This window comes from Nansenia antarctica (assembly GCF_963989245.1).
Source record: "Nansenia antarctica genome assembly, chromosome: 7".
NCBI classification, from domain to species: Eukaryota; Metazoa; Chordata; class Actinopteri; order Argentiniformes; family Microstomatidae; genus Nansenia; species Nansenia antarctica.
The window spans coordinates 26,228,833-26,240,953 of record NC_137677.1 but is presented as its reverse complement, the minus strand read 5'-3'; positions in this window follow the sequence as shown (position 1 = coordinate 26,240,953).

Genomic DNA, 12,121 nt, shown 5'->3' with positions numbered 1-12,121 from the left:
TTTTTCCTGAAGTAAGCTACAGGTGGTTGTGAATTCAATAAAACAGATGATCGTCAATTCATGATACTTTCTCATCTCCTAATTTCATTTGAATACTTAATATACAATGTCAATGGTGTTAAGAATAATTAAAAACATAAATAATGCTACACAATAAATAGAATGCTTCAATTGCCATTTTCGACGCTGTGATCGGTGATCGGTGATATCGGATCGGCAGATCACTGTATCCAGTGATCGGCACCAAAAACCCTGATCGGAGCATCTTTATTTATAACTGTGCTAGAGGGCAAACATTACAACATGTTCACTTATTACACAAAGACTGGGAAAGCGACACTAGCTTGAACAACAACGGAGGCGCCGACCTGACGGTAGGAGTTGGAGTAATTGATGAATGAAGCAGAGAGCTGCTAGATACAATGGTCAGTACAGAGCTGCAGCCGCTCATAGGTGGAGCTGCGTTAGTGATACAAGATCATTATTACATACTTATTCATTACAATCAAATACAATCATGTTCATAGATGTGGCTTTGTTTGGCTAGTTAACCAGCCAACTCTGTAACATTACCCTAGTGAATTACTCATGACATGACGTAGGCCTACTAGTTCCCTCTCGTCCGCATTTCAGACAGCAAATGTTACCAGCCCTTTATAAACAAGCACAAACACTTTCCACCACTTATCCATGGCACTTTTTGTTCAGTAAAAGATTGCATTTCATGTTCGAAAGGCGCTATGTAAATAAAGCTTTACTTACTTACTTACTTACTTACTTACTTGATCAGTAGTGATGCTCCGATCTGATCGGCGCCGATCGGTATCGGCCGATATGGCCTTGATCGGTTTTGATCGGAGTTCTCAAAACGGCCGATCAAACATGACCGATCAGTTTACAAAATGGCGTCGCCAGTCTGGAAATATTACACAGTGTCGGAAAGAGACAACAAATATGCCGTTTGTAATGTCTGCTCAAAAGAAATACCTCGGGGAGGAACGCACGCAAGGTCTTTCAATACCACGAATATCATACGGCATTTGCTGCGTTCGTCGATTCGCTCAGAGAGCGCCGATGCGCACACTGGGCTCGACGTCATAAAGGGACCGAGTGCTTTGATTGGACGAGAGGCGTTCCACGAGTGCTGGTCAGAGTTCCAGCGCGACTTCACGAGCGTAGTGTAGGTAGTGTTCACCGACGTCATGTGACCCCGCGAGCAGGAAGTCACTTGGCCCATAGCAACAACAACTATTAGCGCGTGAGTTTTAGGTCTTCCTCTGTGCACCTTGCACAAGTGTAGATAGCGAGCGACTTTTCAGCAGCAGGACATATTTGAGATGATAAGAGGAACAGGCTGAGTGCCAAAAACGCTGAGATGCTTGTATTTCTCAAGGCTAATCTGCCAGTGATGCTGCTTAATCAGAAGTAAGGTTTGAGTCTGAAATCTCCTTAGGTGCAATGTTTTGTTTTTTTGTTTTATTGATTATTGCTGACTTGCTGTCTTATCTCCTCCTAAATATGACTTGAAACTGACTGACTTGAAACAGTATTTTATATTTGGCTATAGCCTGTTTATGTTGCAGTTTAGTTTGGGTATGTTTATTGTTCCTCAGGAAAGCTACAGTTACAGTATAAGCTCCAAGTTCTCTAAGAGCCCCTAGTTCCTCTCATTCGAGTGGAATGTTGCACATTTGATGTGACAGTGTACATTTTATTTATTATGATTTTTATTTTCACATTTTATTTGTTTTTCCTGAAGTAAGCTACAGGTGGTTGTGAATTCAATAAAACAGATGGTCGTCAATTCATGATACTTTCTCATCTCCTAATTTAATTTAAATACTTAATATACAATGTCAATGGTGTTAAGAATAATTAAAAACATAAATAATGCTACACAATAAATAGAATGCTTCAATTGCCATTTTCGACGCTGTGATCGGTGATCGGTGATATCGGATCGGCAGATCACTGATTCCAGTGATCGGTGATCGGCACCAAAAACCCTGATCGGAGCATCTCTATTGATCAGCCTAGTTGCTGTGTTGTCAAGACAGAAAAAGCTAAACTTTTGGTTTTCCCTTGAAAAAGAGGGGGCCACATATTAAAGAGCTGTAATAAGACCCTTCCTACAATCTGGATAGGAATACCCTCAAATTAAAGAGGGTATTTGTGTGGTGGCCTGGGAAAACCCGTCGGATGTCGCTGGCGTTCGTTTGTGGCAAAGAGCAAAAATAGATGGAAATCGCGATTTTGGCGATTTTGATATTATGTGGTATTCTAGTACTTTGAACTCCATACTACATTATGGTGAATAAACATTTTAAGAAAACAAAAGAGAAAGTACTTATTTTTATGTTTTTGTGGTGGGTAGTTTGCTAGCAAAACAACGTCACGTTGAACGTGTCTCATTCTCAGTTAAGCAACGCACGCACACATGAGCGAAAGGAGAGACGATACTTCCACCTGTGTTATTGCCAGTTTACTGATGCTCACAATAAGCATAAAGTAATAAAATCTTAACTAGAAGACACACAAATGGATCTGTCCCTCGCATACCGACGAGGCGAGCAGACTAACACCGCATCACAAGCAGACAAACGAGACCGGCCGATCTGCTTAGGCTCCTCCCCCGACCCGGAGGAGAAAGGGGTAGTAATGACCTTTCACTTTTTTTTACATGATACATTAAAATGCTCATAACTTTTTAAAATAAAGGGCTATCTCAGTCATTCAACCAGTTATGAATAGCAGAGAACTTCTTATTTATGGTAATATAAAAAAATGAAAATGTCAAAATGCCACCATGTGAAGGGTTTTCCCAGGCCACCACACATTTAGTCTGCACTTTAAGGCCATATTCATTCTATAACTGCAACTTGAATATGTTTTGGTAAACAGCTAAAATAACAACAATTCTGTCAGTGTCCAAAATGCATATATATATATATATATATATGTATGGACCTACATATAGCTTGGCTACTGTTTTCCACTTCTGGTAAAAAAAAATAACATAAAAGTATGTTTTGATTACATTTCTTCACTTTTGTTTTAATATTTTGATCATCTTTATTCGTAGGATTCCCTGCACTGTGAACTCCCCATCTGGGCAATGATGGATGCTTCTGCTTGTTCTGGTCATGACGACATGCGCCAGTGCTACGTCCAGTGTGGGAAGAAACTAAACATGGAGGATATTGTGAAAATACGGCAGCGAATTAGAAAAGGGGGACAACACCATTGTGGTACAACTGATCAGTAAGTCATACACATGCTGTGAATCCTGTCCACAAGTAGCCTATTGTGTTCACAGGGTTCGACAGTAACGCTTGTCCGGAGCAAGTAAAACATTTGCCGGGTTTGTTTGCGCGAGCCCGATGACGCTGCTGGATCCTGGATATTTTTAACTGTGTGCAGGAAGAACAACAGACAGCATAATAATAATATCTTCACTCCACGATCATCTAGTCTGGTCTGGCGCCTGCGCCGTCTGTTGTTCTTCCTGCACACAGGTAAAAATATCCAGGATCCAGCAGCGTTGTCGGGCTTGCACAAACAAATCTGATGAATTTTTTACGTGCTCCGGGCAAGCGGGCACGCGTTACTGTCGAACCCTGGTTCAATAATTCACCATAGGGTGCCAGGTGTACAGTATGCTAATGGTGGTCATTGAATTGATATGATGAATTATACTGCCAGGTGCATAACTATAATCTTAGCCAAGTCATTGTATTAGCTCAGTACATTTCAGCAGCAGCTAAACAGTTGGTAATTAAAGGGCAGAACTATAAGCACATCTAATAGATGAATGTCATGTATGATAACGCAGCAAGCTTGCTTGAAAGGGAGTTGCCAGTCAAGCGTGCAAAGTCCACGCCCATACAGCCCTCTGTCTGACCAGGAAGTTGAGCCTAACTAGAAGATTATTGTCATTTTTTCTTGGACACAAAATACAATTGGAACCGTTTAATGTCTACTTTCCAGACCCTTTAATTACAAAGAAATGCAATCAGTAATCAGATTATTGCATTTGCAGGACATGTCCTGTCAGTCTAGATGGGCTTTCAGTGAACTGTCATTTGTAATTGAGTCTGCACTGTTTTGCCTCCACTGTTTCTAGATGCAGGTCCTCTTCAGCTCATGTAACCATGTATGAACCAGAGTCCACAGAGTCCCCCGGATCTGGCTGTGGTTCTCCAGCCCTGAAAAGCACACAGTGGGGTCCAGAGATGGTGGCAGTGAAGCTGGAGGAAGAAGATGTAGAGGAGAATGGTGTGATGGTGAAAGAAGAAGTGGAGGAGAAGAGAGTGATGGCGAAAGAAGAGGATGGAGGTGCAGCTGTAATGCAGAAGGGTGTGATGGTGAAAGAAGAAGATGGAGGAGAAGAAATGAGGGAGGAGGGAGTGATGGTGAAACAAGAGGTTGAAGTAGAAGTGGAGATTGAAGACACGGATGGTAAGTCTTTGTTGTATAGTGGTGAGGGTCATTGCACTGCTGTAAAATCAATGCTGCCAGTGGCAAGGCAAGTTTATTTGAATGGCACATTTCATACAACAGGGGCAATTCAAAGTGCTTTACATCCATTATTTAAAAATACAGCAAGAGGAGCATAGCAAGAAAATAAAAACGACTGAATAAAAGCAAATATAAGAGGTAAATAGATAAAACATTTAATAAGACAATAGTTCATGGATAAAAGACATTGATAGAAGTGTTTAATCATAACTGCTGCAAAACATGAAGGTTTTTAGCTTAGATTTAAATATGTGTAGGGTTTGTGCCTGTTTGATTTCTTCAGGGAGTTTGTTCCAGGAGCATACAGCAGCTGACCTTAGGGGCCTTAGGGAATATAGGGTGGGAGGAGATCTGATATGAATATAGGGAGGGAGGAGATCTGATATGAATATAGGGAGGGAGGAGATCTGATATGAATATAGGGTGGGAGGACATCTGATATGAATATAGGGTGGGAGGACATCTGATATGAATACAGGGTGGGAGGAGATCTGATATGAATATAGGGAGGGAGGACATCTGATATGAGTATAGGGTGGGAGGAGATCTGAAATGTATTTTGGTCCCAGACCATTTTCTGTGAGAGACTGGTAGCCAGTGTAGGGATCTCAGGATTGGTGTAATGTGTTCAAACGTATTCATTTTTGTTAGGACCCTAGCAGTTGCGTTTTGGATGAGCTGCAGCTTACGAACAGCCCCTTTAGATAGGCCTGTTAGTAGACCATTACAATAATCAAGTCTACTCGAAACAAATGCATGGATGAGTTTTTTTTTTTTCAAGGTCTTATTTGGACATGAAACCTCTCATTCTTGTTATGTTTTTCAGGTGATAGTAGGCTGATTAGTTATCAAGTTCATGTGGCTGTTGAAGTTTAGAGTCTAGAATTACACTAAGATTTCTGACCTGTTTTTTAGTTTAGAGAGAGAATCAAGTTTTGCACTGACTTTCGATCTTTTGTCAGGTTTACCGAATACAATTATCTCTGTTTTGTCCTTGTTTAATGAAGAATGGACAGACTCTCACATGTTCATTCTTCCCACGGGCAGTTCAGTTCAAACCCCGTATGTCTGATATGTTTGGAGACCATGGCGATTATTAAAAGCGGCAATGTAAAGCGTTACGAGACTAAACCCATCTTTTGAGCAGAAACATACACACTCAAATCTGAACCGAGGACAGAGAAAATACACGATACAGAGCCCAATATGATCGATCCACCAGAATTCAAACACATTCATTCACTGCCCAACAACGTGTTAATGAATGTTCCCTTAAAGTTGCTTGCATTTTGCGTCAACATAAAACACATTTACTGACGGTCAAGGAGTGCATGAGTGGTAGCTGAAACCTTCCTTGAAGGGAAACAAAAATAAGAGTTTTGTGAAAAGATCAAGCAGATACCGATACCTATTTAAAAAAAAAATTATTTAACCTTTATTTATACAGGTAAAAAACACATTGAGCCCCAAGGGCTCCCCAAGGGCTCATTTTCAAGTGTGACCTGTTCATAGGTATACAACAACAACATCCACCACAAACAAATACAATACAAAACCTGGCCTACATAGTCTAAAACTAAACTAAAACTACATAGTCTAAAACTAAAACTAGTCTAAAACAGTCTAAGATAATCTAAAACTACAAAACCTAAAACTAGACAGCTAAAGAGCTAGGGACTTGGAGGGGTCAGTAATGGGCAAAAGGGAGGGTCAACTTAATTGCAGTGTGGGCACTCCGACACCATACTGGGGCGCAGTATTCACTAGTTGAATAAACGAGGGCTAGGGCTGCCGTGCGCAAGGTCCTTGGGTCCTTGGGATTTGTAAATGAAAATATACCAGTGAAGGGTTCGGCGGATAGAGAGAGATGACCAGTTAACCAGAGAGTATAGCACACAGTGATGCATAAGGGGTTTACAGCCTTTATCTGTACACCTATGTACCTACAGATACCTATGTCAGCATCATCAGCCACAAGGGAAACTGAAATATTAACCCAGGACATGCTAGCAAAACAGAAGAGAAAGGGAAACTGAAGCTACACTTTATATTTCGTTTTTAAATTTATTTTTCAAAAATTAAGCACTTTATTTTAAGATGCACATTTTTCAAAAGCTCTGTTATGTATCTTTACATTTAAATGCAGCCCGTATTTTACATGAGAAAAAGAACATGTATTAGTACTTATAATCTCTCCACTTCAAAGTGAAAATCTACAATATTGTTGAAATATACCAATTGGTATTGTATTTTATATCGTTAGTCACCTGTACAACGAGGTACAACTTGTAGGGATCATGCATTCATGGAATGAACAACACGGCTAAACATGTGGGTAGTGGGCCAAAAATATTAGCCAAAATCCCCTATATTCTTCTGTTGGTATTCAGTCTCGTTTTGAGTTGCTTGGTGGATTGGATGATTGCACTCTCCCACAGTAATAAGTAAATAAAAAACAACACATATTGGCCATTTTTACACTTTATTAATTTTAGACTGTCAGGGACCTCAGTAGCGTGTGGAAGATCCATACGCAGTCACAACAGCTTGGCACCTCCTCCTCATGCTGGTCACCAGCCTGGTCACACACTGCTGTGGGACGGCATCCCATTCCTCAACCAGGATTTGCCGCAAGTCAGCCAACATGGTTGCGTTGGTCACTCTGGCATGTACAGCACACCCAAGCTGATCCCACAAGTGTTCAATTGGGTTGAGGTCTGGACTCACGGCAGGCCATTCCACCCTCTCTACTCCCAAATTCTGGAGGTGCTCTGTGATGATCCTGGCTCTGTGGGGGTGAGCGTTGTCATCCTGGAGGATGGAGTTAGGTCCCAGAATCTGGAGATATGGGATCGCCACTGGCCCCAGAATATCATTCCTGTCAATTAGGTGCCATTCAGGTGCCAGTCACACACCTGTGACTGACATACACCTGCCAGCACTTGAAGCTCAAAACGAGAGTGAATACCAACAGAAGAATATTGCAGGGGATTTTGGCAAATTGTTTTGGCCTGCTACCCACACGTTTAGCTGTGTTACTCATTCCACGAATGCATGATCCTTACAAGTTGTACCTCGTTGTAAAGGTGACTAATAAGGCTTTCCAACGATATAAAATACAATACCCATTGGTATTATTAAAGGGGAGGAAGAATCAACTGAAATGACGTTCCCAAACTTTTTTTGAGGAGTTTATATATATATGGCACTGAATCATAACGCAATCTAGACATTATAATGTTCCAGACCTTTGCTTGAGGACATTTTCTCTAACTGGACCTTGTTGAATTTTTGCTGAATACCCCTGCTATAGTCGTTCGGTGAGAGGGCTATGTATGTCATCTGCATAGTTGTGGTAGGCAATTTTGTTCTTTTTTATGATGTGTCCCAATGGAAGCATATAGAGATTGAATAGGAGGGGGGATTGACCCTTGGGGAACCTCACATGTCATTTTAAATTGGTCAATGGAGACATAATAGCTTCTGTCCTGTAGGTAGGATCTAAACCAGTCTCGTAGTACTAAAACTGAGATTTTTCTGGAGTCAGTGTTCACACGAATGTCATTAAGGACCTTCATTTGGGGTTGAGTGGTTTGGGGAGTTGGGGGCAGGGAGTGAGGGTGGGGGGAGAGAAGGAGGGCTGCACCGTCGCTTTAGTGGCTCAACAAGTTGGCTAACGATCTGTCTTGCCCTGGCGACTGAAGGGCGCAGTTCAGCCAGCTGTGATGAGTTTGGAGGGCCCTTTACTGTAGGCTGTGATGAGTTTGGAGGGCCCTTTACTGTAGGCTGTGATGAGTTTGGAGAGCCCTTTACTGTGGGCTGTGATGAGTCGCAGGTCAGTGGGGAGACCTGGAACTGTGAACTACTTTGAACAATTCAGTTGACTGTGCTGAGTCTGAAGAATCCTGCATTGTAGGCCTTTCAGTTGTCTCAAGAGCATCGAGAGAAGGGGGAGCAGAGGGTATGAGGTTGAAGAGTATGTTGTTTGTTAAATGGTATTTTCCCGATCTGTTTAAGTGGAGGCCAATTCTTTTGAATAGGTCGCTCTGCCTCCAGAATATGTTCCAGTGGTCAATAGATTTCAGCCCTTTAAGTTTGCACGCTCCCGAAAGCCGAGTGTTAAGGCTTAGCAGCTGAATTCGAAGTTACCTCTGGCAACAGTCGGCCCACAGATGAATGTTTCAATCTTAAGCTTGTCAAGACTATTGAAATGTTCCATAAAATCACGTCTCAAGTCTAGTGAGCCCATTTTACATGGATCGGTTGATCCCACGTGTAATATGAGCCGCTTTGTGTCTGGATATTTAGTCAGTAGGAAGACAGTGGATTTGTAATTTTTTACCTCTTACATTTCTGATCGCCGAGTCTCCAATCATCTGTGAGGTCTGTTTCATCCGCTGCATGTCACATGGAGAAGCAGAGGAAGGAGGGGGTGTTCTTGAGCGGGCCAGGGAGTCACCAAGGGGGGCTGGGGAGTCACGTGATTCCCAGGCTCTTGCGGCCTCTGAAGTCTTGGCTTGACGCTGCTCCGCGGGCCTGTCTTGTTCTGTGCGTTTTGCCCGGCGCCTCTGAGTCTTACCTCAGTGTTGTTCAGTCATGCAAGCCCAAGGCTCGGGCCTATTTGTTGCTAACGATGCTAACGAGGACTTCGGTTGGCTGCTTTTCAGTAGTTTAGACGGGGGATAATTCATCTGTCCAGTGCGCTGTAAGTCAGTCAGAACCTGCATAGTCTGACAGTCCTGGTCTCTGCCCTTGTGTGGGATTGATCTATCAGGGCTGGTTCCCCAGTCTAACCTAGTGGGCTATAGGACAGCCACATCTGTCTACATTACATTTACATTTTTGACACTTTCATCCAAAGCGACTTACTACATTTGTCTTAAGTAAGTAAATCATCTATATCTATGCTGACCCGGAGCCAGTCCAAAACTTTCAACTTTTTGGCTCTGAAAAACTCCCTAGTTGCTATTGCAAGATGTTTTGGGTCGTCAACTTACTGTATGATGGCTTCCTTGAATTTTCTTATTTCCTTGAATTTACACCCTGGCTATATAGAAATTATGCTAATTAACCATTGTGTTACTCCCCCAATCCACTTGGTCATACAATTTGACCTTTTCACCCTTGTATTATGTTGGGACAAACTCACACGTATATGACGTACAGGCATGTTTATATTATTTTATTTTATTACACCTTTTCTTTAACAATATATTTGAGAAACCAGAGACACCATCATGTTTTGCAGTATAAGCTATAGGTATATATCTATTTAAAATAATATTCTTCTTTTTGACAACTTTGCTCAATGTTTTGCACAGAATGTGTTTGTAACCCTGTATATGTTCATATTCTTACAGATGAGAGTTTTGATCGATCAGGAGACCTAATTCTCCACCAGAGAATACACACAGGAGAGAAACCATACCAGTGCTCCCAGTGTGGGAAGTGTTTCAGTCAAGCAGGAAACCTAAAAGCACACCAGAGAATACACACAGGAGAGAAACCATACCAGTGCTCCCAGTGTGGGAAGAGTTTCAATCTGCTAGGACCCCTAATTGTACACCAGAGAATACACACAGGAGAGAAACCATACCAGTGCACACAGTGTGGCAAGAGTTTCATTCATGCAGGAAACCTGAAGCAGCATCAGAGAATACACACAGGAGAGAAACCATACCAGTGCACACAGTGTGGCAAGAGTTTCATTCATGCAGGACACCTAAAGAGACACCAGAGAATACACACAGGAGAGAAACCATACCAGTGCACACAGTGTGGGAAGAGTTTCACTCAGGCAGGATCCCTAATTGAACACCAGAGAATACACACAGGAGAGAAACCATACCAGTGCACACAGTGTGGGAAGAGTTTCACTCGGGCAGGATCCCTAATTGAACACCAGAGAATACACACAGGAGAGAAACCATACCAGTGCACACAGTGTAGCAAGAGTTTCAATCATGTAAGAACCCTAAGGACGCATCAGAGAATACACTCAGGAGAAACCATACCAGTGCTCCAAGTGTGAGATATGTTTTACTCAAGCAGGACACCTAACTATGCACCAGAGTATACACACAGGATAGAAACCATACCAGTGCTCCGAGTGTGGGAAGAGTTTCAGTCGGGCAGATACCCTAAGGACGCATCAGAGAGGAAGAATCTGCAGGAGTGTGTGATGTTCACCACACCGGATAAGTGGTTGTTGAAGATTACTCCATGGTTCTTGCCACCAGAGGGAGGCATCGAGCAGTCCACCCTGCCACAGGTCATTATAACACCACCAGAGGGCAACGATGAGCAGACCCCACCTCCGTCCGAGGAGGATCCAATGCCAGCATTGGGTCTGGACTTGAACTATGACATCTAGCTGTTCCACATGATTGTGATGGCTGATGCTCTGTCTCGGGCATTTTGAGCCATGAGCAGTAAATGGTAATGTATGTCTTCGGTATACGTACCACATTGGTGTAGCCATTTGTCTCATGCGTTACTGGGAATTTATGATTTTTTTTGTTTTTTGTTTGGTTATTGGGGGGGACTATTGGGTTTTTGAGGGGGGGGGATGTGGCAGCCCTCTCACTATGTGCTGTGGGCTCATACCATATATGGATTGGTTGCTGCAGGTCCTGGCTGGGCAGAGGCTTGATTAGGTGATCTGAGGCACCTGGTGAGTTGCCTACTTAAGCTGGCTGCTCACTCTGATTCTCCCTCTTCTCCTCCTTCCACCGGTTTGGTTGGTTTGAGCTTAGGCTCTCCTTACTTTTACTTTAACACACACTACAACATTTACACTACACCTTCCACTCATCCATACACTGCATTCACTACTGGTGATACTGATTGACATATCTATTGTTATTTTGAATACTTTCAGTTAGTTTATTAATAAATACATTTGTTCATGATTTAAAGCATGTGTGGTCTCCCCTTATTTTGTGTGCAGTCCGTTGAGCCTGGGCTGTTACAATGATTAACCTGGGTTTACCACCAATGACTCTGCAATGATGAATGTTTCTGCCATGATCTGCCAGACTGATTTGCTATGAAATGTAGACCTGCTTGCATAGGAATCGAATCAGGAAGTGAAACATTGAACACATACACTCTGAGAGAAATCAACATATCCAAGATACCCACTAGAATGGGATTGATTGTGTTGCAAGATGTATAAGAAATGTGAGATAGGACCAATGTGATGTAGCTGAGACTTGAGATAGGATGTGTGCTTGATGTTGATTAAAACAATGTCTTATGTTGAACTAGGGACAGAGCTTGAGGACAAAGGAGTTCCCCTTTTACTAAAATAAGCTCACTAGGCGTAAGAGCAAGTAACTTTCCCCTTCTTGACCAGATGGTCTCCGGGAGAGGAGAACTTCCTCTTTTTAGCTAGTAGCTTATAGTTTGGAGTGATCCCAGCCAATTGGGCTGTAAAACGTTTCGTACTGAATAACACTTGGTCTCAGCCTTGGATTATTTTTGGAACCGCCTTCACTTGTATTGGGGAAGTGAAACGAGGCTCTGCCGAGGGCCGATTTCAACTCTGACGATACAGGCTGGTGGCTGAAAGGAGGAATTAGGGCATCGGTCAAAGCCGAAC